The 10009-nt window shown below is 44.0% G+C and overlaps 1 long non-coding RNA gene across 2 annotated transcripts; it reads left to right on the forward strand.

The window, feature by feature from the left end:
• The first annotated feature begins 1607 nt into the window (after nucleotides 1-1607).
• LOC309639431 lies at nucleotides 1608-7906 on the forward strand. 2 transcript variants are annotated; one of them, XR_014251636.1, is made up of 2 exons: nucleotides 1608-3115; nucleotides 5126-7906. It is a non-coding gene; the product is annotated as an uncharacterized lncRNA (long non-coding RNA). The 2 variants fall into 2 exon arrangements; XR_014251637.1 differs by having other exon boundaries at nucleotides 5142-7906.
• The last annotated feature ends 2103 nt before the right edge of the window (nucleotides 7907-10009 follow it).

Below are 10009 nucleotides of genomic sequence, written 5' to 3' on the forward strand. Positions count from 1 at the left end.
TTTCTCTCTCCCCCTCCCCCGCCCTCTTTCTCTCTCTCTCTCTCTCAGTAGGAGTCCCTGGAACCATCTTTTCTAAGGGCAAACAATTACTTTTTTTTAAGTCGTAGTTTTCATAAACTGCAGATTATGCTTTTTCAAAACTCTGAAAACATTTTTATACCTCAACAAAGTGGAACAGGAGATAAGACATTGACCAGCTTAAACTGGTTTTGACTCCTTAAATAGGTTATTGATTAATCAAATCTTGAGGGTTTTTATAGAGACATTACTGCGCATGTGCGAGGCCGGAACCCACGTTTCCAGGATGACCCCGGAACCAAGAATCTTCAGTCTGGGGAACTCAAACAATAGAAATGTTGCCGTCGGACCCCTTAACCAGCTGAAGCAATAAGTCCTTCAGTAAGGAAAATCCGGCTTCCATCTGCCATAGTACCTTGTTTACCATATATGGACTGCTTTGAAAACAAGCCAATCAGCTTGTGCCAAGTTTGAAATTTCCCTAACCCCTTAAATTTTGCCCCAAACCCTGGCTGGGGGAGACAGATTTGAGCCCTGCCTCCTGTCTCCTTGCCGGTCGACCTTGCAATAAATCTTTTCCTTTTCTCAAAAGCTGGTGCCATAGTATTGGCTTCTATGCGCGCCAGGCAGTGAGCCCTTGCTCGGTGAGAATTCCTGGCGATCGCAAACGAACTAAGGTCCTGTGATCGCCTGGCTGAGGCATTGTAGCCCCCGGCTGGGTGTAGGCCCTCGTCACCGACCCTGAGTGGCCACCTAGACCCGATTTGTCTAGAGGCTCGGCTGTTGGGTTCCTGCTTCCCGCCGCAGCTGCGCACCAGGCTCCTCCGCGCTACTTTCACTTTTGGGGAAAGAAACAGCTCCTGGATCTTTTGGGTGAGTAACCTCATTAAAACGCGCTTGTGCCTAAATTGTCTAATAACAATTATTAGACAATAATTGTCTAATCAGGATTGTGGGTTAGAGTCCCACTCTAAGGGAGACAGTATGAAAAGTTCAATCCGTGGTCGGGGAACTAAGATCCCACAAGCCGCACAGCGCGGCCAAAAAAAACGTTATAGCCACCGAGGTACTCAAAAGATCCTGTTAGAATCCCAGGCCTTTGGATTTCTTTGTCTATGTCTGACTGTTTTATTTGTTAGGAATTGGCTAATAGGGTTAACTATTGGATGACCACACAAAAACTTTATTGAATCTGTTTTATGTCATTTTGCTGTGGTCATCCTGAGGAAAAAACCCTTCCAAAATGGGGAATGATAACAGCGTACCAGATAGCACTCCCTTGAAAAGTGTTCTTTGAGGTTGGTCAATGTTTACCTCTAAGCCTATGAAAAAGAAGAAAATGATTTTCTTTTGTAACACTGCCTGGCCCAAATAGCTACTGGAGTCAGGGGAAAAATGGCCCCCAAATGGGTCTTTGAACTATAATGCTATTATACAATTAGACTCGTTTTGTAAGAGAGAGAAAAAAATGGGACGAAATCCCATATGTAGACTCATTTATGTCTTTATATAAGAGGAGGAATATGCATAAGGCATTTATTGATAAAATGATGGGTCAGAGGGAAGAACCTCACAAAAAGCCTGTTTACCTGAGTCAAAGTCTAATGATGATCTAGTCCCTCCGTCTGCACCTTTTGCAGTAGCCCGACAGTCGGCACTTCCTTCGGTAGCCCCTCCCTCAGCACCTCTTGTGGTTCCCGCGAATCCTGAAGGGGATCTTCCTGCAGGCAGTGCCAAGGCTTTTACCAATCCTCCTAGGGCTGCTGGTCCGGCTCTGTACTTGCCCTTAGCAGATGGTCACAAAGGAATGGTCTCCCCTGCCTGTACCCTCCAGGGTATTCAGTTTGGCCCAGGGAATACTCTACCGTAGGCGGGACAATTTCCATCAAGGCAGGTCCCAGCAGGCTTGGATGACCAAGGCCAATCCAGAGCACTTGGAATCATGCATCATCGTTTATCAGTCATAGATTTACTTAATTATAAAGCTAAAATGCCATCTTATCAAGATGATCCTAGGAATATGGAGACTCTCTTTACATATATTTTTGCTGTTTTTCATCCTAACTGGGCTGACATAGAGACCCTCATGAGTATCCTACTCAGTCCGGAGGAATGCAGCATGATATTAGAGAAGGTCTTCCAGGAAGCCAAAAGGCTTCTTGAATTAAAACCAAATAATCCAATCAGAACTCCAGCAAAGCAGGCCATCCCTGGAACTGAACCAGAATGGGATCCCAGTGACCCAGGGGATCAAGCAAAGCTGAATCATTATAAAGATTGTTTAATAACTGGACTGCAAAAAGGGGCAAACAGCTTCAAGAGGGTCCAGAATGTACAGCAAGGGCCCGAGGAGGGCCCATTCACCTTCCTTGAAAGGCTTTATGCGGCTTTCCGAAAATATACTGATACTGATCCAGAACACCCAGATAACATGGGACTGGTCAATTTAAACTGTATCAGTCAGAGTGCCCCAGATATAAGAAAAAAACTACAACGACTGGAAGGGGGATCATGAACACCAACGTCTCAGTTGGTCCAGATTGCTTTTGAAGTGTTCAAAGGCCGATACGAAACTTGGGGAAAGCAGGAACAATGCATTGTGAGGCAGGTTGCTCTGCTCAGCTGTAACCAGTCAAGACCCAGCAGGACGTCTGCAGGAGAGAACAAACGACCACGGGTAAGACCTCCAAAACCCAGCTGGAAAGGCCATCCATCTGTTGGGCCACAACAGTGTGCCTTTTGTAAACAGGAAGGGCACTGGAAAAGGGAGTGTCCCCAAAACAGACAGGGCCCCCTCTCCCCCAAGATAACATCCATTACTGGTGTATCTGGGGAAGTCTCTCAGAAACCTTTTCTACAACGGCTTAAATGTCATGTAGAGAAAACACATGTAAAGTACAGCTTTGTTTATGTGCCTGGATGTCATAGTCCCTCATCAGGGCAAGAGGTACTAACAAATTTAAATGACCAAGTGGGTTTCTCAGCAGAAAAAGTAGACACCAAAGTACTCCCAGGTCAAGACTGTGCCCTCCAAGCTGCGCCATTACAATTGGGAGACAAGCTTCAACCAGATGTCCCTGAAGAAATTCTTCAAAAGGTAAGAGCAGAAGTTTGGGCTGATGGGACACCAGGAAGAGCCAAGACGGCTGACCCAGTTGTAGTAAAACTCCATCCAGGTGCCCAGGCTCCAAAGTTAAAGCAATACCCTTTAAAGAGGCATGCAAAGGAAGGTATAAAGCCTTTGATAAACACTTTTCTTAAATGCCAATTAATCCGACCTTGTCAATCCCCATATAACACTCCCATCCTGCCAGTACAAAAACCTGGGACTATGGGCTTCCCTGGTGGTGCAGTGGTTGAGAATCTGCCTGCCAATGCAGGGGAAACGGGTTCGAGCCCTGGTCTGGGAAGATCCCACATGCCGCGGAGCAACTAGGCCCGTGAGCCACAATTACTGAGCCTGCGCGTCTGGAGCCTGTGCTCCGCAACAAGAGAGGCCGCGATAATGAAAGGCCCGCGCACCACGATGAAGAGTGGCCCCCGCTTGACGCAACTAGAGAAAGCCCTCGCACAGAAACGAAGACCCAACACAGCCATAAGTAAATAAATAAACCCAAAGTTAAAAAAAAAAAAAAAAAAAGCTAATGTTTAAAAAAAAAACAAAAAAAAAACCTGGGACTGGAGATTATCTTTTTTTTTTAAAGATTGATTGATTGATTGATTGCTATGTTGAGTCTTCGTTTCTGTGCTAGGGCTTTCTCTAGTTGCAGCAAGCGGGGGCCACTCTTCATCGCAGTGCGCGGGCCTCTCACCATTGTGGCCTCTCTTGTTGTGGAGCACAGGCTCCAGACGCGCAGGCTCAGTAGTTGTGGTGCACGGGCCTAGTTGCTCCGCGGCACATGGGATCTTCCCAGACCAGGGCTCGAACCCGTTTCCCCTGCATTGGCAGGCAGATTCTCAACCACTGCACCACCAGGGAAGACCCGAGATTATCGTTTTGTACAGGATTTGAGAGCTATCCACCAAATTGTAGAGGATGTACATTCAGTGATGCCAGATCCTTATACTTTGCTTACAACTTTATCTGGAGACTTTTGCTGGTTTACAGTTCTGAACTTAAAAGATGCCTTTTATTGCATACCCCTAAGTCCTGAGTCCCAGGAACTGTTTGCCTTTGAGTGGAATGATCCAGAGACTAATATAAAACAGCAGTATTGCTGGACTGTACTTCCACAAGGATTTAAAAATGCCCCCACCGTCTTTGTGGAGGCCTTAGCCAAGGACTTAAAGGATCTCCAATTAAATGAAGGAATCTTACTCCAGTATGTGGGTGATATACTAATCGCTAGTATAACTAAGGAAGCTTCAGACCAAAATACAATCCTCAGTTTAAACTTTTTGGCAGACCGGGGATATAAAATCTCCAAGGGAAAGGCACAAATTTCTCAACCAGCTGTAAAATATCTAGGAATTGAATTATCAAAAGGAGAAAGAAACTTGCTGCCAGATCGAAGGGAAGCATTAGCTGGAGTGGATGTACCCACCACCAGAAAGCAATTGAGAAGATTCTTAGGAATGGCTGGGTTTTGTCGTATTTGGATTCCTAACTTTGGACTTATAGTCAAACCTCTATATGAGGCTCTCAAAAGAAATGCCAATGAGCCATTAAGCTGGACTGCGAAATGCCATGAGTCATTCCGTACCATCAAGGAGAAAATTTCAACAGCCCCAGCACTTGGTCTCCCAGACATTAGAAAGTTATTTGATCTTTTTGTGCATGAAAGACAGAGCATGAGTCTTGGAGTGCTAACTCAAAATTTAAATACTGCCAGAAGGCCAGTGGCTTACTTTTCCAAACAATTGGATGTTGTAACTCAAGGATGGCCAGTTTGCCTCCGGGCTATGGCTGCAACCCGTGACCTTTTACAAGAAGCTGAAAAATTTACCCTGGGTTGGCCTACCACTGTGCACACCCCACATCGTGTGCAACTTTTACTTGAACAAAAGGGCCGATATTGGCTTACTTTGGGGAGGCTGGGCAAATACCAGGCCATACTATTTGACAACCCAAAGGTAACATTAAAAGAAGTATCTGCTTTAAACCCAGCCACTCTGCTCCCCAGAAGAACCTGTTCACGATTGTACACGAAAACAGAAGAACCTGTTCATGATTGTATACGAAAAATTGAAGAAGAGTGTTCTAGAAGACCTGACCTGACTGATCAGCCTTTAGAGAATCCAGATATGGAAATGTTTGCAGTTGGGAACAGCTTCATGGATTGTGGACTCCGAAAAGCTGGATATGCAATAGCAACTCATCAGGAGGTCCTAGAAGCAGAAGCCCTCCCTCCAGGTATGTCTGTCCAGAAGGCAGAGCTCGTAGCCCTCAGGAGAGCCCTGCATCTTGGAGCTAAGAAAAAGGTAACCATTTATACTGCTTCTAAGTATGCCTTCTCTGTCATGCATGCACATGGGGCCATGTGGAAAAAGAGAGGTCAACTAACATCAGGAAAGAAAAAAATTAAACATGCAGAGGAGATACTGGCCTTATTAAACTCTGTTTTAATGCTGGAAGAAGTAGCCATAGTACATTGCCCGCACCAAAAGACTGATAGCTGTATAGCTAAAGGAAATAATTTGGCTGAACACGCAGCAAAACAGGCGACCAGAGCCAAACACCCTAGCACTCATTCAAAGTGTGGACCTGTCCCTGTTTAAGCCTCAGTATTCAGAAATGGATCTAGCGAGAGATGATGAATGGGGATTTCACGCTGACTCTTGAGACGTAGATGGTGATCAGTACCAAACAAACAAGGAAGGCTGGATATATAATGAACAGGGATTAGTGCTTATGCCCCAACATTTAATGGAAAGAATTATTACTCATCTACATCAAGGGAGGGATGCAACCTATCATTGGCTACAAAAGTTTATTGTTAGTCCATAAATGCAAAGGACCATCCAAAAGGTAATACAAAATGCCTGATTTGCACCAGAAACAATCCTAAAGCCGGGCCACCTCCGATATTCAAAGAGGTGCAAACCCGAGGGACAGAACCAAGAGATGCCTGGCAAATAGACTTTACTGTTATGCCAAGAGCCATGGGACATTATAGATATTTGCTGGTATTTGTGGACACCTTCACAGGATGGGTCAAAGCTTTTCTGTGCTGGAGGGAGAAAGCTTCCTAGGTAAAAAGGCCTTGCTAAAAGAAATTAGCCCTCATTTTGGGTTGCCTCTTTCAATTCAAAGTGATAGTGGAGGAGCTTTCATAGCCAAGGTAACTCAAGGGGTATCTGGGGCCCTCGAACTACAATAGAAGTTACATGCTTCATGGAACCCTCATGACTGAAATGATGAATCATACCTTGAAAGAGACAATCACCTAAGTATGTCAAGAAACCAACTTCACTTGAGATGATGTCTTAACAGTTGTCGCTAGAAGCAAGTGCCACTTGAGCCCTTATGAAACGTTAATGGGAGACCCTTCCTTAAGACTAAGTATTATTGCTGTCTTGAAAGTGATCTCATTGTAAAAGAATTAAATACTATAAAATGTGTACAGTCTCTTGGTGCTATCTTATTTTCTGTATATAAATATGCCTCTAGCCAATTAACATTTCCTGCAGACATTCCTGTGCACTAAGCCCAGGGAATTGGGTCCTCCCCAAACTTGTAAACATTACTGCCCTGAGGATCAACTGCAACCAAGTGGATTGGAGCCTATGAAGTCCTTCTGGTTACACATTCTTCAGTAGAGCTAAAAGGAGTTAAACCTTGGATACACCCCTCTGGAGTAAAAATAGTACCCATTTCTAACCAGCACCCCCTTGTCCCCTTTACAATTCCCAAACAGGACATGCTCTCCATGGACAGGAGGAAGTAGGAGGACCCAACCTTCCTAACACCAGGGAGGCCTGGAAACCCACTGCTGATTTCTCGGCCCCTAATTACACTTGTGAACCCTTAACTGAACTTAAGTTACTTTTCAAATAGAAACAAGACAGCTAAGTATTTACCTGGTCAGGAAGAGAAGACGAGGACATCTCGAAAGTAGACAGCTCCGCCCAGAAGTCTGGACCAGGCCAATATAAATCCAAATTCAATCACTAAGAATGTTAAAAATAACATGTTTTCACTGGTTCCCAAAGAATAAGGTCTGTTTTTGGAGGACTGTTAAAATTAGGAATCATAGTTCTGTGTATCATGGGGTTAATCTTTTTACTCAGCAAATTTTTTACTTATTGTTTATCTCATATATTTAAAAAGGCCTCCCCCACTCACATGTTGATTGCCAAAGACTTAAGCGTTCAAAGTGGGACTCATGAATATTTACAATCAAGTGCAAAAACAATTTTATTCCTCTTATAAAAATCTATGCCCCTTCTCAGCAGGAAGCAGCTAGAGCGGTCGTCGCCCTATTTCCCTTAAGATTGAGGAATGTACAAAGTAAAAGGGGGGGACTAAAACAGCACATAAAACATTGACCTGCTTACCCTGGTTTTGTCTCCTTAAATAGGTTGTTGACTAATCAAACCTTGAGTTATTTTACAGAGACAGCACTCCCATGTGCAAGACAAGAACCCATGTCTCCAGGATGACCCCAGAATCAAGAATCTTCAGTCTACAGAACTCAAACAATAGACATGTTGCCACTGGAGCCCTTTACCAAGCAAGAAGTTCTTCAATAAGAAAAATCCAGCTTCCAGCTGCCCAAATAGCTTGATTCCAATCAGCTTCTGACCGTCAACACTAGCCAATAAGCTTGTGCCAAGTTTGAAATTCCCCTAACTTCTTACATTTTGCCCTGAACACTGGACAGGGAGACAGATTTGAGCCCTACCTCCTGTCGGTTAACTCATAATAAAATGCTTTCTTTTCTCAAAAGCTGGTGCCATAGTATTCGCTTCTATGTGTGTTAGACAGTGAGCCCTTGCTTGGTAACAAAAGGATGAAAAAATATCCGCTGGTGCATAAAACATTTTATTATTTCTATCTGGTAGAGTGAAAATGATTACAGTATTTCCTGCTCATAGAGCAGTATTCCAAGCATCTATTAACACTAGTTTATATCCTCTAGCTTGAGGTGAAAACATTAGTTGTTTTATCAACATTAGTTGATGAAATTGCACCTGAGCTGGATGACCAGAACTGCTGAAGTTCTCCTGAGTCTTTAATGACAGATACGTACATTAACATTACCTTCGAAACTTACTTTATGTGTCTTCCTAAACAGTGTTCTTTTTTTTTTTTTTCGTACAGTATAGAATTGGAGACCCTGGACTTTAAAGTTAGACTTTGGACACTTCCAAATTTAACATGCTGTGTGATCTTATGGAAGTTGCTTAGGATTTCTGTGCCTCAGTTTCAGTTTCCCCAAGTGTAAAAAAAGATAATAATAATAGCTCCTTCAAAGGTAGATTGTAAGGGGGCTTCCCTGGTGGCACAGTGGTTGAGAATCTGCCTGCCAGTGCAGGGGACACGGGTTCGAGCCCTGGTCTGGGAAGATCCCACGTGCCACGGAGCAGCTGGGCCCGTGAGCCACAATTACTGAGCCTGCGCTTCTGGAGCCTGTGCTCCACAGCAAGAGAGGCCGTGACAGTGAGAGGCCCGCGCACCGCGATGAAGAGTGGCCCCTGCTTGCCATAACTAGAGAAAGCTCTCGCACAGAAACGAAGACCCAGCACAGCCATAAATAAATAAATAAACAAATACTTTAAAAAAGGTAGATTGTAAGGATTAAATGAGTTACTATGCTAAAAAGCTTAGGAAAATGCTTAACCCATAGTAAGAGTTCTAAAGATGACCTATTATCATTATGGAGGTGTCTTGCCTGCCTTAAGAAGACATAATTCTCACTTCTCTAGTTATCCTTTTTTCCCCAAACACAAAAGCAGGAGGAAAAGCAAACACCTTGTGTTTTTATTCTCACTGACATGTTCCTGTAGGCCTCTCAGTATTAAAACCATATCATTCAGTAGTGTTGCATTTGGCTGCTATAATCAAGTTATCTGACTTAGAATGGGTTTTTTGAATGGGTTTCTTCTTGTGTTTTTAGCATGCCATTAATCTTTCTTTTTTTAAAATAAATTTATTTATTTATTTTTGGCTGCATTAGGTCTTCATTGCTGCACGTAGGCTCTCTCTGGTTGCGACGAGCAGGGGCTACTCTTCATTGTGGCGCGCGGGCTTCTCATTGCAGTGGCTTTTCATGTTGTGGAGCATGGGTTCTAGGCATGTGGGCTTCAATAGTTGTGGTGCATGTGCTCTAGAGTGCAGGCTCAGTTGTTGTGGTGCACGGGCTTAGTTGCTCCGCGGCATGTGGGATCTTCCTGGACCAGGGCTCGAACCTGTGTCCCCTGCATTGGTAGGCAGATTCTTAAGCACTGCACCACCAGGGAAGTCCACCATTAATCTTTCTAAAGTGACAATTTCCTGTTGAGAAATGTTGCCATTTGTATTCCTAATGATTATTATAAATTGCAGTCATGTATTAACTCTTACTAGTCTTTATTTAAAGTAACATGCTTACTAATTTTCTGGTTTCATGACTTCCTGTCTCTGGAATATCGGTCATCTCTGGGTCTGTCCTCAGTCCACTGGTTTTTACCTAGATGCTCATGGTGTAAGCCACCCACTGTTGGTAACTCTCAAAGTTGATTTACAGCCCTGAATTGACCTGGTATTTCCGATTCATTTAGCTAGGCTTCTTACTGGCACTTCACATGGCTATTCCACTAGCAGCTCAAATACTCTATTCTAAAATATCACTAATACCGTTAACAGCCTGACCAACTTCAAAGATGAAAGATTTTGTCTTGGGCTTCCCTGGTGGCGCAGTGGTTAAGAATCCACCTGCCAATGCAGGGGACACAGGTTCGAGCCCTGGTCTGGGAAGATCCCACATGCCACAGACCAACTAAGCCCATGCGCCACAACTATTGAGCCTGTGCTCTAGAGCCCGTGAGCCACAACTACTGAGGCTGCATG

Source organism: Balaenoptera physalus (genome assembly GCF_965194825.1).
Source record: "Balaenoptera physalus genome assembly, chromosome: 1".
NCBI classification, from domain to species: Eukaryota; Metazoa; Chordata; class Mammalia; order Artiodactyla; family Balaenopteridae; genus Balaenoptera; species Balaenoptera physalus.